We start from the raw sequence: 15,045 nt of genomic DNA, 5'->3' as shown, positions 1-15,045 counted from the left end.
ACGACTGTGGGAGCCCAACCCAATGGATATCTAATCCAGTACAGTGCCACTGAAAATAAAATACTGAATATAGCTACTAATTGCTTATTTTGCTGTTTCTAGGTTATCTGAACCTAGAGCTAGGTTATCTAAACCTAGAGGCGACTGTGGGAGCCCACCCATTAGACCGTAGTCCCATGTAAGCTGAAACTAGACTAATATACTGATTTAAATGCTACTAATGCATTTAACTGAGCTATTAAAAATATCTGAGGTGGTATTTAGCTACACTAATCATTTTGTCGAACACTTGGTGTGCTCCAACTCTCCCCTCTAATAGGGAGATCACCTCTAGGCACCCGACAACGTCTAGAGCCTCCAACTGAAGGAGAATAACATGTCTGGCCCATCTAGAGGTGCTCAACTAGATCCCTAGTCTGCGAGGAGGGTTTAAACACACCCTGGGTGCCGAAAAAATCTGCATATAGCTAAACTAAAGGCATGCAATCAAACGAAAGCTACTTATACTGCAGGTGAGGGGTTTCTTACCTCCTATTCGTAATTTCTTACGATTCTAATCGCTAGGTTTCCGGAGGAGACGATCCTTTCGATCATCCCTTCGCGTCTACGTGTTCCTCTCGCGGAGGGGGACGTCCTCGTGTCGGAGTCATCGCCGGAAGGTTTCCTTGAAGCCCTAGGAAAGAAGCCCTAGGTCCTCTTGTGGTTGGCGCCGAGAGAAGGAGGAGGAGAAGGGGAGTCGACGGTGAGGGTTTGAGGATGTTGGTTGCTACTCGGAAAACCTAGAGGTTCCACTGTACAAAAATTTTGTACAAAGGTCTAAACCTTTTCCTAGCTACCATGTGTTCTTTTAAATTAAATTTTGGATCGCCTGCGGAACTTAACACGTTTGATCCAAAACTTAATCTATTCGTTCTTTTAGGTTTTGACTTGGGTCTCCTGCGGAACTTAACACGTTCGACCTAAATCACCTTAAGTTATTAATTTCATTAAATATTAATTTCCATAATTGGTTCCCAGTACTGACGTGGCGAGGCACATGGCCTTCTTGGATATGGGAGCAACCACCACCGACTAGACAAAACCTTTTATGGAAAAATAATATTTAATTTCCTAAAATAACTTTAGGTTAACCGAAAAGAACAATCAAATCACAAGGGAAAGAAAAACAAAAGAACACTATATCGAAAACAAATTCGAAACTTTAGAATCGTATGCCTCTTGTATTTGGTATTATTTCCATAAATAACTAGTATGATGCGGAAAGAAAAATTACTAGTTGTACCTTGTAGAAAAACGTCTTGATCTTCTACCGTATTCCTCTTCTAACCTCGGACGTTGTGTGGGCAACGATCTTCCGAGATGAGAAACCACCAAGCACCTTTTTCTTCTCCTAGCTAGGTTCGGCCAATCACAAAGAAGCTTCACCAAGGACGAAGAACAAAACACCAACCAAGCTCCAAGGGATACAAGCTTTCTCTCCTTCTTCTTCTTCTTCTCCAAGTAGTATCCGACCACCACAAGAACTCCAAGCAAGAGATAAGTTTCGGCCACCACAAAAGAGAAAGAAAGGAAGAGGATGGCCGGCCACAATAATTTTCTTCAAGGATGAATAATTTCGGCCACCACCAATGCTCCAAGGGATGCTAGAGATGAGACTTGCTTTCTCTCCTTCTTCTCCTTCCTTGATCCGGCCACAAACAAAAGCTCCACCAAGAAGATAGGTTTCGGCCAACAAGAGGAGAAGAGAGAAAGGGAAGGGCCAGCCACCACACCAAGGAAAAGAGGGAGGAAAAATAATAGAGGTTGTTCACCATGAAGGCACCCCTACCCCTTCTTTTATATTCCTTGGCTTTGGTAAATAAGGAAATTTATTTATAATAAAATTTCCTTAACTTTCCTTGATAACAATTAATTAATAAAAAATTAAATAAATTTTCCTAATTAATTGTATGTGGCCGGCCACCTCATGTAGAGCAAATAGGATAATTTTAATCAACAATTAAAACTTCCTTTTTTTGTCTTTGGAAATTTTAAAAAAATAAAATTTCCTTTTAAAATCCCTTCATGGTTGATAAAAAGAAATTTCTATAATTTTAATTTTCAACATGTGAATAATTTTTCAGAGAAAATAAAATATCTTTCCAATCTACAAATAAGGAAAGAGATCTAATCTCTTTCTTTTAATCTTTTGGTAGATCTTTTTAAAGAGAGATATTTTAATTTTAATTCTCTGTAATAAATTATATCTTCCACATAATAAAAATTAAAATTAAAATTCTTTTTAATTTAATGGGGCCGGCCACCTAAGCTTGGGTTCAAGCTAGGGCCGGCCACCCAACCCTAGCTTGAACCACAAGCTAGCTTGGCCGGCCCCTTTCTCATGGATATGAAGGTGGGTATAGGTGGGTATAGTACTCTATAAATAAGAGGCTACGATAGGGACCGAGAGGAGGAATTGGTTTTGGTCTCCCAATAAAATTAAGCATCCCGTGTTCGCCCCGAACACACAACTTAATTTTATCAATAATAATTCATTCCACTAGAGAACTATTATTGAACTACCGCACCAATCCCAAATTACATTTTTGGGCTCCTTCTTATTATGAGTGTATTAGTCTCCCTGTGTTTAAGATATCGAATGTCCACTAATTAAGTAAGTTACTGACAACTCATTTAATTAATATCTAAGTCCAAGAGTAGTACCACTCAACCTTATCGTCATGTCGGACTAAGTCCACCTGCAGGGTTTAACATGGCAATCCTTATGAGCTCCTCTTGGGGACATTATCAACCTAGTATCTCTAGGACACAGTTTCCTTCTATAATCAACAACACACACTATAAGTGATATCATTTCCCAACTTATCGGGCTTATTGATTCATCGAACTAAATCTCACCCACTGATAAATTAAAGAAATAAATATCAAATATATGTGCTTGTTATTATATTAGGATTAAGAGCGCACACTTCCATAATAACCGAGGTCTTTGTTTCTTTATAAAGTCAGTATAAAAAAAACGACCTCAAATGGTCCTACTCAATACACTCTAAGTGTACTAGTGTAATTATACAGTCAAGATAAACTGATACCTAATTACACTACAACCTTCTAATGGTTTGTTCCTTTCCATTTTGGTCGTGAGCTACTGTTTATAATTTATAAGGTACTGATAACATCATCTTCTGCATGTGACACCACATACTATGTTATCTACAGTATAAATTAATTGAACAACTACAACTAAATGTAGACAATTTGACCAAATGTGATTCTTTATTCATAATGAATGTTTACAAAGCTTAGGCTTTCAGTATACACTCCAACAATCTCCCACTTATACTAAAAGACTAAGCTGTCATATCTGCTGCCATACATCTGATTCTCAACCCTTCAACATGCCCATCAAAAGCTCTTGCCTTAAGGACCTTAGTGAAAGGATCTATAGGTCATCACCTGATGCAATCTAGGCAGCAACAACTTCTCCTCGTTTATACAATTTCTCGTATTGGGTGGTACTTACGCTCTATTATGTTTACTTGCCTTTATAGACTTATGGTTTCTTCGAGTTTGCTACTGCACCAATATTATTACAATAAATTGTAATAACCTTTGGACAAACCAGAAATCATATCTAAGTCTATCTTGAGATTATTGAGTCATTCAGCTTTTATAGCTACCTCAGAGGCTTGCCATATACTTAGCTTCTACCTATGCTTATCACTCTTCCATAGTTATGACTTTACCTCCTAAAGTAAACACAAAACCCCGAGGTTGACTTATTATTGTCCCTATCCAATTGGAAGTCAAAATCCATGCAACCCACAAGGACCAAATTAACTGCCATGTAAGCTAGCATATAATCTCTAGTGCCTCTAAGGTACTTCAATATATGCTTTACTGTAGTCCACTGTCCTTGTCCAGAGTTATTTTGATATCTGCCAACTATGCCCTTGGCAAAACAGATTTCTTATCTCGTGCATAGCATTCATTAGGCTTCCGACAGCCGAAGCATAAAGAACTGTCTTTATTTCCTTTATCTCCTTTGATGTCTACAGAGACATATCTTTAGATAAAGTTACTCCATCCTGAAAAGGTAAGAAACCTTTCTTGGAGTTTTGCATGCTTTAAAACGAGCAAGGATTTTTCCGATGTATGAAGCTTGGGATAAGTAAAATATTCTTTTCTTGCGATCCCTTATTACTTTGATCTCAAGAATATATTCATTCTCCCAAGTCCTTTATATTGAATTGTTTGGACAACCATACCCTTACTTCTGACAACATTTTGATATTGTTTCCAACTACTAAAAATGTTATCTACGTATAGTACAAGAAATACCACCACGCTTCCATCACACCTTTTGTATACACAAGACTTACCCGGTTACTAAATAAATTCATAGGTCTGAATTACTTTAATAAACCAGATGTTCCAAGACCTTGAAGCTTTGCCTCAGTCCATAGACTGATTGAGCTGTACACAAGATGCTCTTAGCCCTTTGCAATGAACCCTTCTGGTTGCTTTATATGGATGCTTTCTTCAAGACTTCCATTAAGGAATGCTGTCTTGACATCCACTTGCCAAATAGATAAAAGAATCCGGATAGACTTAAGCATGGCTACCAGTGAAAAAAGTTTCCTTTTTCATCAAGCCTTGCTTTGAAGGTTTCTACCTCCCTGTCTATCCCTCTTTTTTCCTATTATAGACCTTTTACACCCAAAGGCTTTTACACCACTTGGTGGTTCTACAAGCTTCCAGATTTTATTAGAATACATATATTCTAATTCTATTATTCATTACTCTTTGCCAAGATGCTGCATATTTATCTTGGAGTGCTTCGTCATATGTCCGGAGATCAGGTTCATGTCCTTCAGGGATCGAGTTCAAAAACTCTCCCAAAACATGAATCTTTTAAGGTTGCTTAACAACCCTCCCACTACGACAAGGCATTTTCTGCAATTGTGTATCATTTGTGATACGTGTTGCAGTTTTCTTGTGGTATCTCATCTTGTACAGTTGGTACTAGATTAGACATGTCTTTTATTATTTCCTTAAGAACAAACTTACTTATGAGCACGTGGTTCAGCATATAGTCCTTTTAAAATCAGTCATTGATGCTAACAATGATCTTCTGATTTTTAAGACTATAAACCTACTTTTGTTTATCTAGGATAACTTACAAACAAGTGAACTCCTATCCAACTTATTATTATCTCTCTTTAACATATGTGCTGGATTACCCGAATCCGAATATGCTTCAAAATAGGCTTACGCCTATTCAGCAATTCTATATGAGTAAAGAGTTCTAACTTGGAAGGTACTATGTTCACTTTCGTTTTCAGAGTTTTATCCTTAAAACAAATTTGGTAATTTTCTGAATAACTCATCATCTATCTAATTATTCCATAAGAGTCCTTTACCTTCTTTCTACTACACCATTCTGTTGGAGTGTGCCAGATGCAGTTAGTTGGGATTGAAATCCAACTACTGATAAGTGACTCCTAAAATCTCTCAAGAGGTACTTGCCACTACGATCTTCCATAGTGACTTTTTACTTTAATATTTCTCCGCATCAACCTTGTACTCTTTGAACTAATCAAAGTACTTAGTCTTGCGGTACATTAAGTAAATTTATTTGTATCTTGAATAGTTGTCTATAAAATATACAAAATATTCAATACTACCTCTTGTCTGGATAGTTATAGGATCACACAAATTAGAATGAACCGATTTCAACATATCTTTGACTCCATACCCCTTGGACTTACAAGCTTCTTGGTTATTTTCCTTCCAAGTAAGACTCGCAGGTTGGAAATATTTTCCACTGCCAATGAACCCAAAAGTTCATTAGCTACCACTGAATCCTACTCAAGTATAACCTAGCTTTTAGATGTCAAAGATATAATTGGTTCATTTCCGAAGGTTGCTTTCTCTTAAAATTAGAAGATGTGTTACTAATTTCCATTTGTTGCATCATGGGAGTTATTGGATTATAAATTGTCAACCATCATACCAGAATAGATAACTTCCCCATTTTTCTTGATAACAACTTTGTTATCAAAATAGACACAATATCTATAATAGTTTAGAAACTGAAATCAGGTTCTTTCTAAACTTGGTACGTAAAGACAATTACTTAAAATCCATATTTTATCAAAGGATAAACATCTCCCACTGCAATAGCTACCACTTTTACAGTAGTGCCCATGTGGACGGTGATTTACCTTTCATTTAGTTGTCGGGTTTCCTGGAACCCTGCAATGAATTGCAGACATGATTAATGACATCTTGTATCTACACTCCAGGTTCTGGTAGATAACACCACTAGACATGTTTCAACTAATGAATTAAATACACCTAAATTGTTCTTAGTTCTAAGAAGACAGTCTACCTTAATGTCCAAGTCCTATTTCCAATCATTACAATTGGGACTACTAAGTCTTTTTCTATAGTATGACTACTAGGGATTGACAAACATCCTAAGAATCACAAAAATATTTGGTCAAGATCAACTCCTTAAAATCTCCATAAATTTGTGTATACAAAATCAAAGAGGAGATTTTATTCATTAATTTTATTATCTCGTCAACTTTACTTTATGACGAATAAAATTAATAGTTGATCTATCTTTGATCAAATATTTGGTCAAAACTCTTTGAATTTAAAATAACATTGATTCCTCAAACAACATTATTTAAATTCACCAACACCTCAAACACCGTAAATTTTGCATGCCACGTTAGTGTGGACGTATACAAATTCATCATTTGTAAGAGGAGGGTTTTACCCATTGACTATCTTGTCAATATAACCTTTTGACAAATAAAATTACCTCAAACACCATGAATCTTGTATGCCACGTTAGTGTGGATGTATACAAATTCAAACATTTGTAAGAGGGGTTTATTAATTTTATTATATTGCCAATCTAGTTTTATGACAAATCAATAGTTGGTTTCCCTTTGGTCACACAAGTGATAGTAGTGACTCCGTTGGGGAGGATACTATTAAATGTGTCTAAGTGTATACCATTACTTGACACTAAGTCCATTAATAAGATTATGCCCCTTCCGTTGGGGAAGATCACACGCTCTTAATTAACTTCCTATAGTCATCCAAAAATGGAAGTCTATTCTAGTGACCCACAAACAAGCTCATCCGTTATGGAGGAAGGCACTCAGAGCCAACGCGTAAGCTTGTTTGCATCACTTACAAACCAATAATGGAGACCATGGGATTTACTTAAAAATCCCTCTCCCACTTAGTTATTTATAAATGAGGAATTTTAACTATGCTAGTCTACTAAACTTGTAAACTAACATGCACACACAGCACAATATAAAAGCAATAAATAGAAAATCTAATTTTCAACTATTATGACTTTTATATCTAGTGGTTCTCCGTGTGTTGTCATCCCAAGCTGCTGCCATATTTGGCCACCGTCACTGGATCTAGCTGTCGCATCCATCTTGCTCCTAGTTCCGCTGCGCCTCTGGTCCTTAGAAGGTTCCACGCTTTGCAAGATTCGATCCGCGACATAAATAGAATTTTACATTTTTGATCCTATATTCCATAAAAGGAATGTACATGTAACTAGATCAAAAATAAAATCCTAATAAAACTAAATACAGCTCCTGCTGTATTTTAATACAATCATGCACACACATATAAATGCCCTTGACATGTCCAAGGGTCCAATCACACACATAATAACTAAAAGCCATAATAGTTGGATCCTGCATCTACAAAGTTAGCACATCCTACTATTAACCTGCCTAAATTATGTATGACATGTGTATAATTAACCTAATACCAAATACACAGAGGCAAAACCCTATCTCTGATACCAATTGTTGGTTGCTACTCGGAAAACCTAGAGGTTCCACTGTACAAAAATTTTGTACAAAGGTCTGAACCTTTTCCTAGCTACCATGTGTTCTTTTAAATTAAATTTTGGATCGCCTGCGGAACTTAAAATGTTTGATCCAAAACTTAATCTATTCGTTCTTTTAGGTTTTGACTTGGGTCTCCTGCAGAACTTAACACGTTCGACCCAAATCACCTTAAGTTATTAATTTCATTAAATATTAATTTCCATAATTGGTTCCCAGTACTGACGTGGCGAGGCACATGGCCTTCTTGGATATGGGAGCAACCACCACCGACTAGACAAAACCTTTTATGGAAAAATAATATTTAATTTCCTAAAATAACTTTAGGTTAACCGAAAAGAACAATCAAATCACAAGGGAAAGAAAAACAAAAGAACACTATATCGAAAACAAATTCGAAACTCTAGAATCGTATGCCTCTTGTATTTGGTATTATTTCCATAAATAACTAGTATGATGCGGAAAGAAAAATTACTAGTTGTACCTTGTAGAAAAACGTCTTGATCTTCTATCGTATTCCTCTTCTAACCTCGGACGTTGTGTGGGCAACGATCTTCCGAGATGAGAAACCACCAAGCACCTTTTTCTTCTCCTAGCTAGGTTCGGCCAATCACAAAGAAGCTTCACCAAGGACGAAGAACAAAACACCAACCAAGCTCCAAGGGATACAAGCTTTCTCTCCTCCTTCTTCTTCTTCTCCAAGTAGTATCCGACCACCACAAGAACTCCAAGCAAGAGATAAGTTTCGGCCACCACAAAAGAGAAAGAAAGGAAGAGGATGGCCGGCCACAATAATTTTCTTCAAGGATGAATAATTTCGGCCACCACCAATGCTCCAAGGGATGCTAGAGATGAGACTTGCTTTCTCTCCTTCTTCTCCTTCCTTGATCCGGCCACAAACAAAAGCTCCACCAAGAAGATAGGTTTCGGCCAACAAGAGGAGAAGAGAGAAAGGGAAGGGCCGACCACCACACCAAGGAAAAGAGGGAGAAAAATAATAGAGGTTGTTCACCATGAAGGCACCCCTACCCCTTCTTTTATATTCCTTGGCTTTGGTAAATAAGGAAATTTATTTATAATAAAATTTCCTTAACTTTCCTTGATAACAATTAATTAAGAAAAAATTAAATAAATTTTCCTAATTAATTGTATGTGGCCGGCCACCTCATGTAGAGCAAATAGGATAATTTTAATCAACAATTAAAACTTCCTTTTTTTGTCTTTGGAAATTTTAAAAAATAAAATTTCCTTTTAAAATCCCTTCATGGTTGATAAAAAGAAATTTCTATAATTTTAATTTTCAACATGTGAATAATTTTTCAGAGAAAATAAAATATCTTTCCAATCTACAAATAAGGAAAGAGATCTAATCTCTTTCTTTTAATCTTTTTGTAGATTTTTTTAAAGAGAGATATTTTAATTTTAATTCTCTGTAATAAATTATATCTTCCACATAATAAAAATTAAAATTAAAATTCTTTTTAATTTAATGGGGCCAGCCACCTAAGCTTGGGTTCAAGCTAGGGCCGGCCACCCATGAACCAAGGCTTGGCCGGCCCTAGCTTGAACCACAAGCTAGCTTGGCCGACCCCTTTCTCATGGATATGAAGGTGGGTATAGGTGGGTATAGTACTCTATAAATAAGAGGCTACGATAGGGACCGAGAGGAGGAATTGGTTTTGGTCTCCCAATAAAATTAAGCATCCCGTGTTCGCCCCGAACACACAACTTAATTTTATCAATAATAATTCATTCCACTAGAGAACTATTATTGAACTACCGCACCAATCCCAAATTACATTTTTGGGCTCCTTCTTATTATGAGTGTGTTAGTCTCCCTGTGTTTAAGATATCGAATGTCCACTAATTAAGTAAGTTACTGACAACTCATTTAATTAATATCTAAGTCCAAGAGTAGTACCACTCAACCTTATCGTCATGTCGGACTAAGTCCACCTGCAGGGTTTAACATGACAATCCTTATGAGCTCCTCTTGGGGACATTATCAACCTAGTATCTCTAGGACACAGTTTCCTTCTATAATCAACAACACACACTATAAGTGATATCATTTCCCAACTTATCGGGCTTATTGATTCATCGAACTAAATCTCACCCACTGATAAATTAAAGAAATAAATATCAAATATATGTGCTTGTTATTATATTAGGATTAAGAGCGCACACTTCCATAATAACCGAGGTCTTTGTTTCTTTATAAAGTCAGTATAAAAGAAACGACCTCAAATAGTCCTACTCAATACACTCTAAGTGTACTAGTGTAATTATACAGTCAAGATAAACTGATACCTAATTACACTACGACCTTCTAATGGTTTCTTCCTTTCCATTTCGGTCGTGAGCTACTGTTTATAATTTATAAGGTACTGATAACATCATCTTCTGCATGTGACACCACATACTATGTTATCTACAGTATAAATTAATTGAACAACTACAACTAAATGTAGACAATTTGACCAAATGTGATTCTTTATTCATAATGAATGTTTACAAAGCTTAGGCTTTCAGTATACACTCCAACAGAGGAAAGGTTTTCTCGTTCAAGAAAAAATAACAATTCCTCTCTTAAATCCCTATTTCTATTTAGTGGTAATTTCTGGCCCAACTCTAATATAAATATAATTGCCTCCCTTTCCTTTCAGCACGGCCCTGCTGGGTTTAACTGGTTACTAGTATTATCCGTAAATCATAGGTCTCGGGTTCAATTCCCGCTTAGGCCGTTTTCGTTTTCTAATTATTTTTGCTACTTCCGCTACTCTAAAAATTCCGAAAAAATATCTAAAAATTCAAGAATAATTATAGAATATTTCTAATATAGTTTTTGAGAATTTTCGGGCGTTACAAAATCTACCCTTTGATTCAAATCAATTTAATTTAATGAATATTTATTCATTGGTTTAAATTGACTCAATGAATCATAGTCTAAAATAAACTCATTCAACACATGAACAAATTAAATTCAACTCAATTAGTCTAATTTGGATTACTCTTAATCCAATTTGGTTCATCACATGAACCTAATCCTCTTGGTCCATCATATGAACCTAATCTCCATCTAACTGCCCTTTGTGTGTGACCCTATAGGTTCTTGTAAAGTTAGCAATGCTCTTAAACCCATTTAAAAACATATGTAATGAGCGGTATCTAGCAACACATCATTACTACCCAAGTTACAAGAATGTTGAGATCCAACATCACCATTGTGACTACTAATTGTGACTCTCACAATATGTGACAATGTTCTTCTATCCTTGACATCTAGATTGATCAATTGAGGCATAGACCGTGTCATCCTCTAATCAATCTATATCTTGAACTCCAAGTAGACTCACTCTAATCAAATGAGCTCAATATCTCATATTGACTCATTTGAGCATGACCATGCACTTAGTGGTCTCACTCTATCAAGAATCATGATATCACTCCTGTCATATAGGAGGGATAGATCTCATCTACATCACTCACATCCCTCCGTATAATTTGTTACATACCCAGTAGTCACCTTTATAGTCCACCCATTTACGGGTGACGTTTGATGAAGCCAAAGTATGCAACTCCTTATGTAGGGAACCATGGTGACTTCAGGTCCAAGGACTAATAGTCATACTACTAGTCACATGAGAAAGTATATGACACTCATATAACGATCCATGATACTTTCTCATAGCAGGTTATTCAGTATACATTCTCTAATGCATACCCATGTGTCAACTTAATCTAATATCCATGACTTGTGAGATCAAGTCATCGAGTTGACCTACATGCTACTCTCATCGCATTAACATTGTCCCTGAATGTTAATACTTGACTAGGAATGATTAAAAGTAGTATTCTCTATATCATCTCACTATCAATTCAACCAATCAATTGATATAGATAAGAACCATCTACTCAAGGACGCTATTATACTTAGTTATTTGGCACCAATACAAGTAAGTATAATAATCATAAATAAATGTCTTTATTAATATATAGGAATATGATACATCAAGTCCATACAACAATCATCATATGATTGGCTCTAGGGCTCTCACTAACACTTGGAGCACAAATCCTCGCCACTATCGAGCTCTGGAACAGGAAATACCACTCCAGCGTCCACAGAACTCAGATCTCCTCACCCGATCGAAGATTCCCTACGCTAAGCAGCGTTTCGAAGGAAGACACCACCGATGAAACCTCCGATGAGACGCAGAGGAAGTCGGAGATTCGTCTCGCGACAAGGCGTCGACGATCGGGCGCGGGCATATGTTGGTGCTGAGTCCGTCGACGAAATCGGGCGAGTTCGAGAGAAGGTCAGCGTTTTTAGGCTGAGTAGACACGCACGGAATGAAACGACATTTTAGGTCACTGTTGCCCTATTTATATAAGCAACGTTTAATTACTCTGTTAACTCCCTATTAAGCCTCCTCCAATGGTAATTTTCATTACCTCTTTTTATTTAACCATTTTATCCCCTTAAACACTACCATTCAATCTCCAAATAATTCTGGGAAAATACCCAAAAATTCCCAATAATTATGATAAGGTTATTACCCTATATCCCTTTTATTTATTTTGTTGTATTTCACATTCTCCCCCTCTAACAAAAATTTGGTCCCCAAATTTATGACTTATTTGCGTTTAACAACCAATGGCATGTGTAATCAACTCCACTAATGAAATAACTTAACATACCTTCATTAAACAAATGTGGGTACTATGCTCGGATCTTATCTTCAAGTTCTCAAGTTGCTTCGTCATCTGAATGATGCTCCCATCCTACCTTAACGAGTCAGATTGTTTTATTTCGCAGCTGACGTTCCTTGCGACCTAATATCCGTACTGGAACCTCCTCATATGTTACATCTGGCTGAAGTTTGATCGATACATCTATCAAAATATGCATAGGGTGTGGCACATACTTCCTCAACATAGATACGTCAAATACATCATACACCCTAGCAAGTGATGGTGGCAGCGCCAAATGATAAGCTACCTCACCCATCCTCTCAAGTATCTGAAAGGGTCCGATGTAACGAGGAGCTTGTTGATACAGTCTGACCTGGCTGTTGTTTTGATGTTGACACAGATTTAAGTTTGTATCAGATGTTAATTAAACTTGGTTTGATTAATGATCAAGGTTGATCAAGTGGAAGGGAAAAGTCCGAGTTGGAAACTTGGCACGCGAAGTCGGAGAGGGCTCGGTAGCTCGTTCTCCGGACTAGGTCAGAGAGGGCTCGGTAGCTCGTTCTCTGGACCAGATGAAGTCGGAGAGGGCTCGGTAGCTCGTTCTCCAGACTAGGTCAGAGAGGGCTCGGTAGCTCGTTCTCTGGACCTGACGAAGTCGGAGAGGGCTCGGTAGCTCGTTCTCCGGACTAGGTCAGAGAGGGGTCTGTAGCTCGGTCTCGACTGACGAGTCGGAGAGGGCTTGGTAGCTCGTTCTCGGGACTAGGTCGAGAGGGCTAGGTAGCTCGCTCTGGACTGACGAGTCGGAGAGGGCTCGAGCTCGCCTCCCGGAATAAGTCAGAGAGGGCTAGGTAGCTCGTTCTCTGGACCTGATGAAGTCGGAGAGGGCTCGGTAGCTCGTTCTCCGGATTAGGTCAGAGAGGGACCTAAGTGGACATTAGATCGGTCGGTAGACCGATCCAGTGATACATAAGATAGTGGATCGGTCGGCAGACCGATCTAGTGAAACTAAGTTTCCATGGATCACTCTGTCGCATCGAGTGTAATCGATCGGTCCGGTGACCGATCGTGAAACACCGAGCACATCGAGTGTAATCTGATCGTCCAGACCGATCGAAACACCAAGAGCACACCGGTGTAATCGATCGGTCTTGGAGACCGATCAAGAGATGCTATTGCGAAGAGAAGAAGGCGGGGATCGGTCGTGGAGACCGATCCGGTGCCTGATCGGTCCACAACCGATCAGAAGCGTAGACCGATCAGGATATGTCCTGATCGGTCCATGGATCGATCCGTGATCGATCCACACACGATCCATATTGTTCGCTGTTTCTGCAATTCCTCCACTGCATTTGATCTGGCTGATTCATGTGATATAACCTCTGTGCTGTTAGCTTTTGAGTTTGCAGGATCACAGGTATCATTCCAAGCTTAATTTCAAATCAAGTCCATAAGAGGAATACGACAAATGGCCTTTCTGCTGTGATTCGCGGCGCATGATGCATTTGAAGCATCAACGGCTACTGGTGTGATCTGGCTGCGATCTGCTTGACTCCTGGTGATTGGTTCGAGCTCAGAAGACACCAGTGAAGACTGTGATTTCATTGGTGTGAGTTCAGGGAACCAGGTAAGGAGGAAGAGGGATTGGCTGGAGCGATGATTCGGAGCAGCTTGACCACGATCCGTGACAGCGGAAAACAGGGGCTTAAGAAGCAGTAAAAAGCAAGAGGAAAGAACAAGAAAGCAAGCAAGAAAGTTCTGTTGATCGTTGAGGTGTGCTAAGTTCTTGAGCTCTCGGGTGTGATACTGCGATCGGGGAGTTCCCTGTTTTCACTTATTCTCGCGTGGTTGTAAGCTTTAGTTCATTCTTCTTTGCCACCGAGCTCTGTAAGTCTTGTGCTTTAACATATATATTTCTTGAGACTTTGTGGAGAGGTTACTCCACCGAGAAGGAGGATCTTGAGCCGAAATTTTTTCGGAGTGCGATCTACCGAAGATCGAGGGGTCATCCACCTTACGGACACGCCGAGGAGTAGGGGCAAGTTATCCCCGAACCTCGTAAATCCTTGTGTTAGTGTGCTTGTTTCCTCCTTGTTTTAGTTTCCTAATTCTGCTGTGCTAACAAGTTTCTTTGTAGAAATCTTTGTTTAAATTTTTTAGAGGCTATTCACCCCCCTCTAGCCATCTAAGATCCTAACAAGTGGTATCAGAGCCTGGTGCTCTTCATCTGGACTAACATCCAAAGGAGCAAGAAGATGGCCATGAAGGAAGGATTCAGCACAAACAGACCACCCTTCTTCGATGGAGCAGATTTCCAGTACTGGAAGAGCCGCATGGAGTATTACCTCAAGACTAATATCTCCATGTGGTTCTCGGTCAAGGAAGGATTCACACCACCGAAGGACGAAGAAGGTAAGGAACTCGATTCATCAAGGTGGTCTACTGAACAAACTCGTAA

Source organism: Zingiber officinale, chromosome 3A, assembly GCF_018446385.1.
Source record: "Zingiber officinale cultivar Zhangliang chromosome 3A, Zo_v1.1, whole genome shotgun sequence".
Classification (NCBI taxonomy): Eukaryota; Viridiplantae; Streptophyta; class Magnoliopsida; order Zingiberales; family Zingiberaceae; genus Zingiber; species Zingiber officinale.
This window is presented reverse-complemented; position numbering follows the sequence as displayed.